At 40.2% G+C, this 16874-nt stretch overlaps 1 long non-coding RNA gene across 2 annotated transcripts in view; it reads right to left on the bottom strand.

Moving 5' to 3' along the window:
* LOC115657503 overlaps positions 1-16874 on the bottom strand; it is a 130432-nt gene that overhangs the window by 55009 nt on the left and 58549 nt on the right. For both annotated transcript variants that reach the window (XR_004001989.1, XR_004001988.1), the window contains exon 2: positions 1172-1249. This is a non-coding gene — a long non-coding RNA (uncharacterized LOC115657503). The remainder of the gene's footprint in view (positions 1-1171; positions 1250-16874) is intronic.

Consider the following 16874-nt stretch of genomic DNA (forward strand, 5'->3'; position numbering starts at 1 on the left):
CAGCAAGCCTCTCTGAGAGATCCGTGCGCCAGGCACCATATACATATGCAATAACCACCACTACCCAAAGAAGCTAAAATCCACCGTTTACTACAGATGACAGTGGATGTTATTATTTTCATAATTAAAAAAAAATTTGTTGTTCATTTCTGAGCTGAAGAGGGTAGTCAGAAAATACATTAAGATGGTGGATTTTGGAGATCTACAGCCTATAGTGGCTCATTTGCATTATATTAAAAAGCAGACACACACATTTATGGAATGAGGGAAACCCCCTTCTCTGGAAGACTCTCATATTCCTTGACAGAAGGATGGGTAAAGAAAAAGCTGCACTGATCTGTAGTTTTCCCTGTAAAGAAGTTGCCATCCCTGGAAGTACTGGAGATGTTAGGATAAATGTGTGAATTGGGTACACTAAATGCCCCAGATCTTGTAAAATTAACTAAAACTCCATTTCAGTTAAATACAATGGAAAGGAATGAACGGGTTGTTAAAACTGGAGCTTTTCGGAGGCTCTCAATGGTAATATTTCTTCCAAAGCACTGGACACTCAATCCTGCTGAAGTCACAGAGGAGCTGAGGGTGCTTAATACCTCACAGGATTGTTCAGCGCCTTATAGGGTCAAGCTCTAAACGCCTGATCTTGCATTTCTTGCACATCCAAACCTGTCATTGAATTTTATGCAAATTTTGAATATCCAAGGAATACAGGATCAGGACCTACGGGCTTGTCTACAGTGGTCATTTTTGCACTAGGGTAGCTGCCCAACATACCAAACCCTTAGTACAGATGTGCTGCACCCGTGGAAAAAGTGAACTGTAATGGTGCAGCCTGCATCATTTTCAAATTGAGATAAGCTGCACCTATGTCACTGTCAAGTCACTTTGAAACCAGTACAGCATGTCTACATTAGGAGTTTGCACTAGTGAAGTGAATTGGTGTAGCTACACTGGTGCAAAACAAAAACAAAAACAAAAACAAAACATGTATAGAAGTGCCCTAAGAGAAGTGGTTGGAGAAGAATGGGAAATGACAGAAAAATACACGTTCCTTTTTATTTGTCTTGCTTACCATAAAGAGCATTAAAGAGCCTTTTGCTTTCATAAAAGCATGAGGTAAGGAGAGTGCCACAAACCCATTTTGGAGAGGATCACAGACTGTGATACTGACCTCAGACCAGGGATATTTGGCTTCATAGAAACTCCAAATCTGGCATAGTAGTAGCTCCAATCAATGCAGGTTCAGGACCTATAATAGAGAATAATTTTTTGCATAACTTTACTTGTGTGTGTAAAAATCACATGGATACATAAAAAGTAGGGCTCTTTCGATCCACCTTATATATATCTATGCAGCTACAGAGCTTAGGTCACAAACTGCTTGCTTTTCTTTGGGTTAGTCAACCCGAGGTAGAGATTATTGTAGGCAGGGGGAGATCATCATAAGGTAATTCCACATGTTTCTGCAATTAATTAGTCCAAGCCATGCCATTCTGATCTCATTCTGAACTCATGCAAAATTTAGGAGGGTGGGTCTTTGGTCCAGGGGCGTCTCTATTTTCTAGAATTCTCCTCCCTCCCTCTCATTTAAAACTCTTCCTCAACTTTAACTGAGATCACAAACCTGGAAAACTTTTTGAGGGTTGAATGAGGAAGAAAACTTGCTCCCAGGGCTTTTCCCCTCCAAGTTCTCACAGCCTAGTCATAAACTGATTTCCTCAACCTTTAAGAAATCCCGACATGCTACTGTCTTGTGTCAATTTTCATGGGTCAGCATGAAAACGAGATGGGTGGCATGAAATTAAAAGAGTTTTTGTTAAACTTGCAGCCTTTGAAATCTTTTAGGTCTAAGGGATGACAACCTTTTTCACTTCCCCAACTTACCCTTTTGATCTACAGTAAATTGCTGCCCTGATAACAGGCTCCCTTAATCCTGTCACTCTCAAGGGAGAGAAACGGAATTCTAAACCAATTCATTTGTTACTCAGTTTAAGCAAGTACAATATACTAAGAAGCAAAAAAAAAAAATTATAATGATCTTTCTTTAATCAGACTTAATCAAAGCAGCTGGAATCCAGGACTATTACAATCAAATTCAAATTATGTGTCCTATCGCAATAAAAACCTAAATAAAAGATAGATGGAAACACAGATAAGGAAATAAAAAACTAGAAGGCAAGACTGTGAAATGTTTTCTTTTTTAAAAAAAGTCTTCACTTTGATAATTAAATATCTCTTTTACAAAAAGCATTTTTATATTATATACAGTTTTAACAATTTATATTCCCTACTCACATTTAATATTTCAATAACAAAACTCACATCTTATTAACATGAAACCACTAATGCTATAATTAGTGTTTTGAAGTAATGAAAACATAATCTACTGTGATAATACTCGATAATCTCCCAGATGAGTGAAATCAGCCTGGCTCAAAAAAGAAAAAAAAAAGTGCATTAATTCAAAAAATATTTGTCCCAAATAGCACTTTTTACTCCCTATACTCTGGCTTTTCCTTACATAAGGAAAGATCATGAAATCACAATTAATAGGAGAGTATGATTCTGACATAGTAGCTTTCAGCTCTCACAAATTCTGGACCTGAATTTAAAGCCTTTGCCCAGGCGAAGAGCTACAGTAGAACCGTCTGACGAAGTGGGTATTCACCCACGAAAGCTTAGGCGCCATTACTTCTATTAGTCTATAAGGTGCCACAGGACTCTTTGTCGCTTTTTAGTAGAATCCTAAGAGTTAGAAACACCAGTGTTACAAACTGACTGGTCAGCCACACACCTCATTTGGAACCGGAAGTACGCAATCAGGCAGCAACAGCGACAAAAAAATAAAAAAGAAAGAGAGAGAGAGTGCAAGAACAGTACACTACCGGGTTAAACGCAAACTGCCAAAAAAATGAAGGAAAAGTCTAAAAAAAGATTTGACAAGGTAAGGAAACTGTTTCTCTGCTTGTTTCATATAAATTAAGATATCTAAAAAGCAGCATTTTTCTTCTGCATAGTAAAGTTTCAAAGCTGTATTAAGTCAATGTTCAGTTGTAACCTTTTGAAAGAACAATCATAATGTGTCTTCAGGGTTACTAACATTTCAGACTTACAAACAACCTCCATTCCTGAGGTGTTTGTAACTCTGAGGTTCTCTGCACTTAGGGCCCACATTTTCAAAATATGGCTTCTAATTTGGAGTCCCTTAAATTTTCAGGTCCTATAGACATTGACGCTTACATTTAATGGTCTGACTGCTAGCACCTCTAAAAATCAAGCCTGAGGTGTCTTAGGCTGGCCACGCAGAAATGGAGGTGTAAAAATTAGAGCCATCTTTTGAAAATTTGCGCCATGGTGTTTTCTGGGGCTAATTGTGTTTGTAAAAGCTGTATGACTAGGCATTATCTCTGAAATGCAGCCCTGTCGAGGGTGGAAGGTGATAACCAAAGGGCAAATAACATACTGCACTACGGTGCAATAGAAAGGAAATGTTGGCCAAAATCACTGAGTAAACACCCACATCTTATTAAAAGTGATATTAAGGTCTTCACAAAGCAGGTAGGGCCTTGGTTTTTAAGAACTTTTCTGAGAGAACCACACAGAGTAAATACATGGTATGCACCAGAGCCACCTGAGAAGGATGAAAGGAGAGCTGGTTGGGAATTTTCCATTGGAATGATTTTACAATGGAAAACTCCCTCTTTATAAAATCAAATTTTTCGGCAGGAAAATTTCAATTTTGCTCAAAAAAATAACAACAACCCCAAACCCTGATTTTCTGTCAGGAAAATCCCTGAAAAAAAATTGGCATCAAAACTGATTAAATTGTTGATGGGAAGGGATTTCTATTTTCTGGGCAGTTCTAGATGAAAGACTGGCAATCTTCTGGGATTTGAACTGGAGGAGCCAAGAAGTCCAGATATTGCGAACCTAGGGCAACATTCACCCTGGTGTAGATAGCTAGTGCAAGGCTTTTCACACAACTTTTGTAAGGCTGGCATGAAGTATTTAATGGCGATAGGTGAGGACAAGGGGCAATCCAGAGAATGAGTTATATAGAATCCAAGTTAAAGCAGATCCATTGCCCCGAAAACACAACAACTAAGTCCTATTGGGGCTTAAGCACATGGCTAAAGTTAAGCTTGTGCTTAAATGCTTTGCTGAATAGGGATGGACTGTTGAATCAAGGACAAATGCACAAGGTAGATCCATATGAATAAGCTTTCAGAGGATGCATTCTAAAGATCCAAATGAAGTTCACTTTATTATGAAGGAGCGGCCCTGTATATTCATGATAGTCCCTTGAGTATTTTATTGGCCAGAGCCACACAAACAAAAGTTATGTTTAATGTAGAGCATTTGTCTCTATAATAGCCAAGAAATCGAAATGGAGGGATAGGACTAAGCTCTCCTCTAAACACATCCAAGTGTTGGATTAGCAGGTAAAATGAGAATCACACTTTCAATAACTGTGGAGCATGTGTGAACAAGCGGATACATTCCCAGGGCTTTGCGCAAAGGTGGTTTTATCACTTCCTTTTACTGAGTAATTTCATATTTTAAACATGAGAAAAATGAACCTTAAATACAAAGCATTTGCTTTTAAGCAAATCCAGCTTTATTTCAATGGCTTATGGTCAACATTATCACATATCATGCTGCTATTTACATCGGCAGGCTGGGAGGTAGTTTTCCCCTCTACAACTCCAGAAGTTCTAAAGTTATCATTGCATATTATGTTATTGAATGTGCTTACACTGGTAGAAATAATTTATTTTGAAAATCAGACAGTTCACTGTCACTCAGATATTTGTAGAGTTCTACAGGATTATTTGGAATGAAAGAGACTGTATAAGTGGAAGATATTTTTATATATCACAAAATTTGGTAACTTTCAAGACGTTTATTATGTTTTGGTACCAGATCACAGGAATATACACACTCATGCACCCTCAGACATTCTAAGGGACTGATTCTACACTACATTACTCCAGTTTCACACCAATATACTGCCATTGAAATAAATGGATTTACACCAGTGGAAAAAGAGAAAAAAGGTGAAGAATCAGGCTCTAAGCTTTTTAAGCAAATTATGGGCCAGACCTTCAGCTGGTATAATTCAGCCTTCTACCTCTATCCTTCATTTTACAGTGTCAATGCTCAGCTGCTGTAAATTGACCTACCTCCACTGAGGTCAGCAGAGATAATTTACACTAGCTGAGGATCTGACCCTATACAATTAACGACAGAGATATAAACATAGTCTAGGAATCTTGGCATTGTCAGGCCAAATATGTACACATGCCTGGTTCTTTTCTCTTGTCCTGCAAAGGATGCAGCTTGTTAAGTTCCTAGCCAGCAAAATATATATGTTTAATTTATGCGATTAATTTCTGTGTTAATGAAGGCTGAAGGACCAAGAAGTCTGAATGAATCTATTTATCCAGAGGCCAGATAAAAATTGCTGCTCAACTAGCTACCTCCACCCTAATGTGGAAGGCCCTAGCCTTATTCAGGATAAGAGGACAATTAAATTTTTATGCTCATTTAATCCTGTGCCCTTTTGGAGCAAAGGCTGACAATTGTGTCCAATTTTTCCAAACGTTTGGTGTTATGTAACCTAGATGAAGTCACAAAACTCCATTTGCTCAGGGCCTGTGGACAAAAATCTGAACGCAGTAATATTCTGACACTCCTTGGGTTTAAATCCTGCCTTGAGAGGTTACAATAAACCGCTTGCATCCTAAACTAACTCTTGATTATTTTCTATCTCTAGCTGCTAAATTCACAGTGCTGTAGAACTTTAGTCAATGAATTGCTTCTGTATAAAAGGAAATCCTTTTAAAAGCCTTTCAGGCACTGAATTGCTGACCATAAGGCTGGTAGCGTTTTGCTCTGATACACAGAAAAATTGATTCTTTTAACAGGTGAAATTATTTTTGTATTTTTCCCTTTTCATGCACAGGTGCTCCATTCTGTCCCTGGTCACTTTCTTCACAGAGACTCATTTAGAGGAGCTGCCTTGCATTGTTATCTATGCCACCGTGGTTAAGTGCAGAGTCAGTTTATCTTATTAAGGTTATGTTCTTAAAGAGAGTCATTTAAGTGTGACCTAGTGTATTATTCCAGGTGCCTCTTGCGTTTCTATTGGACACTGGAGAGTTGTAGAACTCTCTAATTTGTTTAAGCAGGGCATTTTAAAGCAATATCTCAGTAATTTTCATTGAGTTTAAGGGGCCCTTCTACGTTTTCAAAACTGCTTGAAGTTTCTCTGGTCTTCTAAGGACGGCAAATATTTGAACAACAAATAAAAATGTTTCCCAGGAAGAAAAGAGGGTGAGAAACAGGCACAGAGGCAGCGAGAGAGACACAGACAAATGGAAATGGGGAGTAAAGAAGAGAGTGGTTGCCTGGGTCACACTGCAAGAGCAATGAAAGTAGCCAGAAAAATTTGATCAGCTAAATGAAAACTGACTGTAACCCACTGGGATCAATTAGTAACTCTTCTCTCTTAGATTTAGGATTTTCAGGTTGCCCATGACTATTCGGTGTAATAAAAAACTATAAAAGCATAAGGAAACCTTTGCAAGTTACTGCTGCCTGCAGCAGCAAACATTTTTATTAAGTAACCCCCCATCAGTGTGGCAGCAGGCATGTTACTGGAAAAAAGGGAGAAGCCAATGGAAGCAGAGCACATCTGAATGTGGTAGAGGAGGCCAGAGAATACCAGGGAGATGGGGATACAGAGTGGCAGTATGGGCCTAATCCAACATCCACTGAAGTCAGTAAAAAGACCCTTATTGAACTGAACGGGGGCAATGGGAACACATTGGTATTCTTTTGTATTCAGGCCTCTTCTTCCATGCCTTTGTAGGAGATAGGCCCTGGAGGCACAAACTGAGAGAGAGAGTTTTGAACAGCGACAGAAAATGGGAAGAGCAATGGGGAAGCAACCCTGAAAAGGCGAGAAAAATCATTCACACCAAAGGAAAACCCAGCCAGGAACACTAGTCAGGGACTGGGGGGATAATACAGAAAAGCCAGTAGTAGCAGCAAGGCTTCTGCTATCCATGACGACACTTGGGGTATGCCTATTATACAGCTCGGAGCATGCCTCTCGGCCTGGATAGACAGATGCGATCACTCTGTTTGAGCTAATACAAAAATAGTAGTGGGGCTGGAGCTTGTGTCATGGGCTGGAGCTTGAGATAGCCACCGGGCTGCAAGCCCACCAGGTCCTTTTGGTATGTAGATATTTTTAGCAAACGCGGCATTTGAAAGACTCAGAAACATCTGGCAACTCAAAAACATCTCCCTCAAGACAAAACTGAACATGTACAAAGCAATACTTATCGCCATCACAACACAGAGCAGTGAGACATGGCAACTTACCAAGAAAGATACGCAAAAGCGGGATGCATTTCATCGCAAATGTCTGAGAAGAATATTGGGAATAACATACAGAGATGGGAAGATGAATGAAGAAGTCAGAAAAATTACTGGACAAGGCACCCGCTCACAAATAATCTGCAAAAGGAGGATATCGGTGGCTGGGACATGTGCTGAGAATGGAAAAAGAATGCTTACCAAATACTGCCCTTGAACAGAAGCCAGAAAACTCAAGAAGAAAAAGAACGCAAATAACATGGAAATGAACAGTTCTGAATGAATCAATCACCTCAACATTAAATGAGAAGATTTGGAGAGAAGGGCAATTGGCATTCAAGGATGGCAAATGTGAGTAGCTCAGTGTGCAGCTAAGCACGGGATGGACTAAGGTCTAAGGTAAACTTGAGTGGAGCTACTGCACGTGTGCCTGCCTGGACTGGGTGACACACACCTAGCTGCAATGTAGGCATACCCCTAGGGCCAAATAGTGCCCTTTTGTTGTGCATCTCTCATTGGCATCACTAAGAGCTGCATGCACTGACTAAGGTCATGGCCCAAAGTAATTTATTTAATAATCATAAGGAGAAGACCCCTCTTGCTATCATCACTGTCACATCATTCATCATCTGTGTGCTCCTTAGCCAGTAGGCATGTTGTTAATTTATGGGTAATTTTATTCGGCGTGGCTTGGTTTGCTTCTCTGCCTCATTTATTTATTGTGATGAAAAAGAAACAAAACACAACATTTAGTGTTTTTCTTTGGGAGGGGGAATCCTAAGACTGGTAACTCACATGCTCTAACTTGCCAACTGTTCATTTGTTTTCCAGTGGAACATAAGGAGAGTCTCAGCTTTTGTTGCCTCTGAAATGCATTTTAAAACAAATGTAGTACTGTTCTTATAAAAAATGAATTTCTCCATCTGCATAAAATGCACAGACTAAGTGGGTAGGGTAAACTTCTCCCTCACCTTGGCAAATGGCTGAAAATCATGATGCTTGACAAGCCAGGTGAAAATGATCACCCAAGGACTTTCTGAAGCATGTATCGTATGGGACTTGGGAGTTACAGCAATCCGAGAAGGTGAGCTATTAGTTCATCCCTTGCCAGTGCTGGACTATTCCTCCACGTACCTTGGAAGATTATTTCACAAACTAATAAATCTCACTGCACCTCTTAAATGGAAGTGAAAGCCAGACAAATTCAAATTAGAAATAAGGCACAAATGTTTAACAGTGAGGGTGATTAACCCTTGGAACAAGCTGTCCTGGGAAGTGATGGGTTCTCCATTTCTTGAAGTCTTCTGATCAAGACTGGATGCCTTGCTGTAATATATGCTTTAGTCAAATATGTTATTGGGTTCAATGCAGCAGTAACTACATGAAATTCTGTGGCCTGTCTTATACAGGAGGTTAGATTAGATGGGCCTCAGAACTGAAGAGAGTGGCCCAAATTCTCTGCTGGTTTAATTCCAGAGAAGTCAATAGTGTTATACCAAGCAAGAATTGGACCCATTGCTAAGTGTGGTTCTACTACCCTCATACAGAGAGGTATTTCCACCTCGCTAGACCATGACATAATGCTCCAGGGTGTGCAGACAAACAACATCTTGACTTTTTGTTGCATTATAAACCCTTAGCTAATTTGCCCTCTATTCTGATCCCATTGTTCTCCCAGTATTACTGCTTTCCAGGTATCCCCACCCCTCATTGATCTCTATTTCAGGGGCTTCCCCATCCCCTGTGTATTATTGTATATTTCAAAGGTTTAATCTCATTTTGTTGCTCGTGTCCACAGTTGATGGCATCACTAACACCTACAGAAGTATGGGGAAATAGCTCCCTGTTCTGTTTTTGCTACTTGTGTAATGCCATTAACTAAAGTGGGAAGAACACAAAAGCCTAGACTCAGGTCTCTTGGCAAGTAAATAGAAGAGGAAATGATCTTACTCAGGGGAATTTTCAATTTAATCTCCCCCAACAGATAAAGCATGACTTGGCCTAGATAGAACACTGTGGTTGGTCCCAGTAGATACGAAAGGGTTAAGTTTGTAAAGCACTTCATTTTTCAGTCACTGGCTATGGTATCCTGGATAATTACTGCAGCTTAAGCTAGACCACACCTTAGATAAACCTGTAATGCTGGCGTTTTCTGCAAACATTTTCTTTTCTGCAAGCTGTGGCTTGCCTCTCACATATATTTGTGCTCTGTTCCCAACTTGGTTTTTCCTTGGCTAGTTTGTACTTGGGTGAACCAACAAATCAGACTGTTGATTTAGCTCCATACCTCTTCAGTGTTTGCGTGAGACAACCATGCCAGTTATGTGGTAACTAATACCGTGGAGGCCTGATGACTTTATTTTTCCACTACATGGAGAGAAATGCAGGGGGAAAAAAATGAGGAAATAGTTCACATAAAGGTGACCATTTCGTTTTTCTTAAAAGAGAGAATTTTATTAGCAGGTAAGTAAAACAGCTAAATTCAGACTATAAATGAATTTACTTTGTAGCTCTTAAACATACATTTTTATTACCTATTAGAAGTAAATGTTGGTAGTACCTCTTCAGCAAAGCTAAAAGGAAAGAACAAACTTTGCAGTCTCCCTACAATCTAATGACTGGCACACTGTACAAAATTAATCGTAGCTAAAAACGGCAGCTAATTATGCTAGCTTTTTACATACATTGCCTTAAAACAAAAACAAAATCCTTACACTATCCCACACTTACACATAAATGCAAGTCCCCGCGGGACACAAATGTCTATATTAAAAGTTAAGGAAAGAACAAGATTAACGGTGAGGATCTTTAAAAGTATGCAGTATTGGCCTGACTCTTCTCCCATTGACTCCAATGGGAACAGAATTAAACTAATACATACCATTCTTCTGAAAATCCTCACCGAAAGGATAGGGGCTGAAGCTATTGTAGATTATCACAAATGCCACCAGAGGGATTTCCCACATTGGTGTTTGATTTTTCCCTCACCAAGTTGAGCTTTAGGAACTGTAGGCTCAATTCTGCACTAGTAGTTACTTGGGCAAAACTCCCACCCACTTCGAATTTTGCCTATACAAGGAGGGCTCAGCAGGCAACCACAGCGTCACCTACCCCCAAAAGTATTAAATACTTGTTCTGGGATAGTAGTACTATTTTCAGAGGGGTAGACGTGTTAGTCTGGATCTGTAAAAGCAGCAAAGAGTCCTGTGGCACCTTATAGACTAACAGACGTATTGGAGCATGACCTTTTGTGGGTGAACATGACTAAGTGGGTATTCAGCCATGAAAGCTCATGCTCCAATACGTCTGTTAGTCTATAAGGTGCCACAGGACCCTTTGCTGCTAGTACTATTTTATTTCTTTCATTGTAACCGTGCTCAAATTCTACCACAAATGATAACAGCATTACGCTTCTCCAATAGCTGTCATCCAGCACTTCGTAAAATATTCATTGTTTAAGCCTTAGCACCCTGTTAGGTAGATTTTTAAAAAGGGAAAGACAGACAGTCAGAGCTTAAAGCCAAAGTGTTCAGAAGTGTCAACTAATTTAGGGTGCTTCTGTTTTTTTGTGAGTCCAACTTTTGATGCTTTGGGCCCGATTTCCAAAAGTGCTATGTGTACACCATCCTCATTACTGAATGATTTTGAAAATGTAGGCCAAGTGACTGGATGATGGTCACAGAATTAATCAATGGAATTAGAAAACTAGGATCTAGGACACCCAGTTCAGTGCTTTAACTAGTAGACTACAACCCATGAATGACAACAGTTCACAGTGCATACAATATCTAGTGAATAAAGTAGTATGGACTTGATGAAAATCAACATATCTCCATTGACTTTACACTAGCCTTAACCTCTGAGTGCCTTAGGCCTGATCTACACTGTGGGGAGGGGATCACTCTAAGTTACACAACTTCAGCTATGTGAATTACATAGCTGAAGTCGATGTACTTAGATCTACTTACCGTGGTGTCTTCACTGTATTAAGTCGACTGCTGACACTCCCCTGTTGACTCCGCCTGTGCCTCTCGCTTTGGTGGAGTACCAGAGTCGATGGGAGAGTGCTTGGTGGTCGATTTATCATGTCTAAATCAACCCCTGCTAGATTGATCACTCTGGAGGTAAGTGTAGACATGCCCTTAGTTTCCATATTTGTCCACTTTTCTAGAGAACTAATGCAGCTATCCATATTTTCTGAACAGTTACTATCTCCAAACAATTCTGAGGGTGATTAATTCCTCTTCAATTGCTGGTTTATTAGCTATCTAAAATCTAAACAAATCTAAATAAAATTAGCTTCTGTAATCTAATATCTTTGCCCTTGACCTTTCACCATGTCACTAGCTAAAAGATGACTATGGAGACATGACGACTGCTGCCCACTGCAGCCTCAGAGTAAAGAGCAAGCAGCTTTTACATCCCCATAACATGCCATTAAACAAAGAAACAAAAACTTTTTATAGGTTTATCAATTGTTTTAGAATTGGATTATACTGGTAGAAGGAAAAAATGGTTACGCTAATGATATCCACAAGAAATACCATTCAGGAACAGTAGGACTGGAAAGACTGCTGTGATCTTGTTGCTGTTGCATCATTGTTGTCTGTGTTTTTCTGGCCCTACCATACAATGCATTCTAGAGCTCATTAAGCCCAGAAATGAGGTAAACAGCCTTTAAAGTGGAGGCATTTTCTGTCCCTACCACAGTAACTATGGTCAGGGAAGTAGCTTACTTCTCTGAAGATGTCTCCTTTCGTCTGGGGAAGCAGTCTCATGCTGCTGGTCCCTGAAGAGTTCATGGAGAAGGCTACCTGGCTTATTCTTAAAAATCCAAGCTGGGGAATAAGGTTAGACGTTGGGAGTGAAGGGGCAACTCTGCCACAAACAACCTTTTTAAGGTATGGTCCTGAGATTGGGAGGGCTGTGTGTGGGGAGAGGGCGAGAGATCTATTTGTGTGAGGATATCAAATATACTCATGGCTTATTTGGGAAATTTTTGGTTCTTACAGACCAAAAACTTCATGCCAACCAAACCCATCACATTTGGCTTCAGCAACACATTAAGAGCAAGAACCAGAAGGTCAGGCACAGCCCTACTGGTATAGTTGCCAAAAAAATGTATATACAGTAGAACCTCAGGGTTACAAACACTGGCATTATGACCTGACCGGACAACCACATGCCTCATTTGAAACCAGAAGCATGAAGTCAGGCAGCAGAGACAAAAAAAAGTGAATACTGTACAGCACAGTACTGTGTTAAACATAAAATAGTAAAAAATAAAGGGAAAGTTTAAAAAAAAAGATTTGACAAGGTAAGTAAACTGTTTCTGTGCTTGTTTCATTTAAATTAAAATAGTTAAAAGCAGCATATTTCTTCTGCATAGTAATGTTTCAAAGCTCTATTAAGTGAATGTTCAGTTGTAAACTTCTGAAAGAACCACCAGAATGTTTTGTTCAGAGTTATGAACATTTCAGAGTTATGAACAACCTCCATTTCCAAGGTGTTTGTAACTCTAAAGCTCTACGGTAGGTACTTAACATAAGCGTTTCAAAAACAGAAAAGCCCACTAGGACTGTTGACTCCATGTTGTGACTATGGCTACTCAAGTGATTACAGTCTCCCAATTTGGTATTTTTCTGTAGATTCCTGACCAGCATCTGCTGTATAGTGTTGTTCAGTACTTGTCATGTTTCACCCTACAAATGGCTGCACTTCAGGGGAAGGAGAAGTGATTCCCGCATATCAGTCCTGCCACAGTTTACCCATCCATCCATTATAAAAAGAACAATGTTTTACTCTTCCTTTTTAAAAAAATTACTCACTCTAAGTTAGTGGGTGAGTAGAATTTTGCAAGACTGCTGTATGCACCTTATACATTGCCTGTGTTCCTATGGTGATGATAGCTAAGAGTATCTTTTATAGTTATGATCTAAAATACTTGAAAGATGAGGAATTTAATGTAAGTCATTACTCTTTAAAAAAATGTATGCCCTGTGAAAATCTATTTTTCAAAATTCGAACTTTATGAAGAAAGTAGAAGAAACATTTTATCAAATCTCTGCATGTTCTAATGAAAGCAAAATTTAGATCAGGGGTCGGCAACCTTTCAGAAGTGGTGTGTCAAGTCTTCATTTAGTCATTCTAATTTCGCATGCCAGTCATACATTTTAATCTTTTTAGAAGGTCTCTTTCTATAAGTTTATAATATATAACTAAACTATTGTTGTATGTAAAGTAAATAAGGTTTCAAAATGTTTTTAAAGGTTCATTTAAAATTAAATTACAATGCAGAGCCCCCTGGACCGGTGGCCAGGACCTGGGCAGTGTGAGTGCCACTAAAAATCAGCTTGCCTGCCACCTTCGGCACACATGCCATAGGTTGCCTACCCCGGGATTTAGATCATATGCTGTTCTTTGATTTCCATGGATTGTGTTTGCAGATTCAGCTACAGACAGGGGTTTTCAAATCTAGTAGTGATGGACACCAACATGTCTTATTCATAGGCCTCAACTTACATGCTGTTTTGTGCTTAGAACATGCCATGCTCTGGTTCGCCAATCCAAAATGAATGTCTCAGACTTTTTCTTTAATAGACAAACAGAGGCTTGAATAAGCAGAATGGGAGGGATAAACAACAGTTAACTTTAACTGCAGGAACCAACTATATGTATCAGCATGGAATCAGTATTAGTACTATATATACTCGTTCATAGGCTGAATTTATTTTTAGTAAAAAAGGAAGCAGCAGAGAAGGGGATCGGCTTATGAATGAGTATAGAGAGGGAGAGGTGGGACACCGCCCCTTCCCCCCGACAGAGGGAGCAAGGAGAGGCAGCACAGCCAGCAGAGCCAGAAGGGAAGAGGCAGGACCAGAGTCTCTCCACTTCTGGCCACGCTGCTCTCCTTCCAGCCTCCAAAGCAGCTGCAGCTCCGGGGCTGGCAGGCTGCAGCCATGCCACTCGCCCCACCCCACCCCAGCAAACTGTGGCCATGCCGCCTGGTTTGGCCCGCAGGAGCAGGCTGCAGCCATGCTGCCCAGCCTGCCGGAGCAGCTCCAGCCAGACCAGAGACATCCTCCCCTGATCCTCTCCAGATAAGATGGGAGGGGTTAGGATGAGGATAGTGTGGGGGTCCCAGGCTAGGGTTGGGGTCATTTGGGGAGTGGTCACAGGGGTTACTCCTGACTCCCAGCTTCTGCCCCCCCAAAAAAAATTCCCCACCAATTGCTGTCCCGGCCCATCGGGGTAAGCAGCTGGCACACTGGGACACTTTGTTTACTCAGGTTTACCTCCGTGCCTGCAGACACTCAAGGTAAACAAACCATCTAGGCCCACCAGCGGCTTATCCTGATGGCCCAGGAGCTGAAGTTTGCTGACCCCTGAATTATAGGGTTGGCTTATGAACGTGTTATAAAATTTTTCCATTTTTACTTATCCCCCTTAGGGGAGGGGGAGGCTTATAAACAAACCAGCTTATGATCAAGTATATACAGCATATTATATGCTATACAAACACATGACAAATGAGGGACTATCCCTGTGTTAAGTTGCAGCTTCATAGGATATGTTGCGTTACTACTGTGTTAAAACAGATTTATCACACAACTTGGACCATTTTATCTGCCCTCTGTTCACTAATCCATATCCCCCATTATCAGCTCTAACATATCTCTGGCTTGTGTGATACAGGAGGTCAGATTAGATTATCACAATGGTCCTTTCTGGCCTTGGAACCTATGAATACCAAATTCCCGAGCATCATCACGCCGCTGCCATTCTTTTTAAAAAAAATCAGTCTGCCACAGAAATGTTTCTTCCTTTTTCTCCCAAATGTGGAATTTCCCACTAAAATCACTCTGAGCTAAGGCTCTGGGCTGGCAAGATTCAGTCCTACCTCAGTAACAATTTTTCCATTCATAAGAATGTCGCTGTTTTATAATTTACTACCTTGCAACCCGGCAGGACTAGGAATGGGACTGTATCCTACTGGAAAGGGGCTGATTTCCATCTTCTCAATGGGGCCTAGAACTCTTTTTAGCCTGGAAGATCCTGGGATACTGGATTTTAAAGTCATCACCTTATTAGCTACAGAAAAGCTATATCAGGTTAATATAGAGGTTTTATGACTCTCTTTCAGCCCTGTTCAGTTGCGTGGATAGTAGCTAAGACACAGGACTCTACAAGCGGAGGAATTTCGAAATAAAAAAGGACTCTTTTTCCCCCCAAAACTCTCTCAAACATCCTGAAAACAGATTTTCTGCAACATACAGAATGTATGCAGAATAAAGAATGGGCTTATATGGTATAAAGCCTTTATTAGCACTCATCTGAGATGAGCTGCATACCCCATTAATGACTTTGGGGCTCTTGAGTAGCACAGTATCTCAAATCCATGCCAATGAAAGCTTTATATCACACCGCCCCATTTTGTGTGTCTAGATACCATTCTCAAACACAGATTAGCCAAATACAGGACACTATTGAATTCTTTGAATTCCTTCATTTGTAGTTGCATGGTTTATAGTATTTTGAAATTATTTAGATTTTATACTTGCATTACTTATTAAATGAAGACTACTACTCAATAAAAATGATATTAGCCATATTATGGCCCCAATTCAGCAAAGCACTTAACTTTAAGTATGTGCTTACATCCCACTGAGGTCAGTGGGACTTACGCATGTCCTTAAGGCTTTGCTGTGGCCTGTATCAATCTCAGATTAAAGGATATATGGATGGATACCTCTGTTTCCTTCATTGGTTTATGGATCCAAACTGCTCCATGAAGTATCTTAAAGCCACATGGCATCCCTAAATGACAGTTTGCATTGAGCAAATCTAGGATTTGGTGGAAATAGATATAAACACGCATGTAGCCAAATAGCTCTGTATTGACTTCACAGCTAAGTGGTATCACATGGACATTGTTAGGGGCACATTCTGCTATTACTGATAGCTGAACAGAGCAATGATCCTTTCAGATAAAGTCATTAGTACCTATGCTTACTAAAAAAAGCTCAAGATCTGCCTTTTTCAGATGGCAGTATGTGAAACTCTTCAGGGTCTTCTGCAAATTTCCCTCTTTTGACTACCATGATCATTTTAAGGATCCACCATTACATATGTGGATGATTTGTTGGATGATAGACAATACCAGTGGATCGTGCTTTAGAATACAGGAACCCCTCCATTTCAAATAAAGAACTTCAAATGCAGATGAAGCATCATAGATGTGCTATCCAGAGGTAACAATTTGGGTAGTATATGCTTGTTGAATGGAAAGGAAGAGTTCTTCATAAATTATGCCCCAGCTGTACAGCAATATGCATTCTTGCCTCGCAAAAGAGAGAAAGGAATGTAGGGACTGTGAGTGATTATCCTCTTCTTTAGAATAAATTCCTCTAGGATGTGCCTTGGCTCCATTGCCCCAGATAGTGAAGGGATGCAAGAAACAATAGAATCAGGCATTCAGTAGGAGTGGG

Source organism: Gopherus evgoodei, chromosome 9, assembly GCF_007399415.2.
Source record: "Gopherus evgoodei ecotype Sinaloan lineage chromosome 9, rGopEvg1_v1.p, whole genome shotgun sequence".
Classification (NCBI taxonomy): Eukaryota; Metazoa; Chordata; order Testudines; family Testudinidae; genus Gopherus; species Gopherus evgoodei.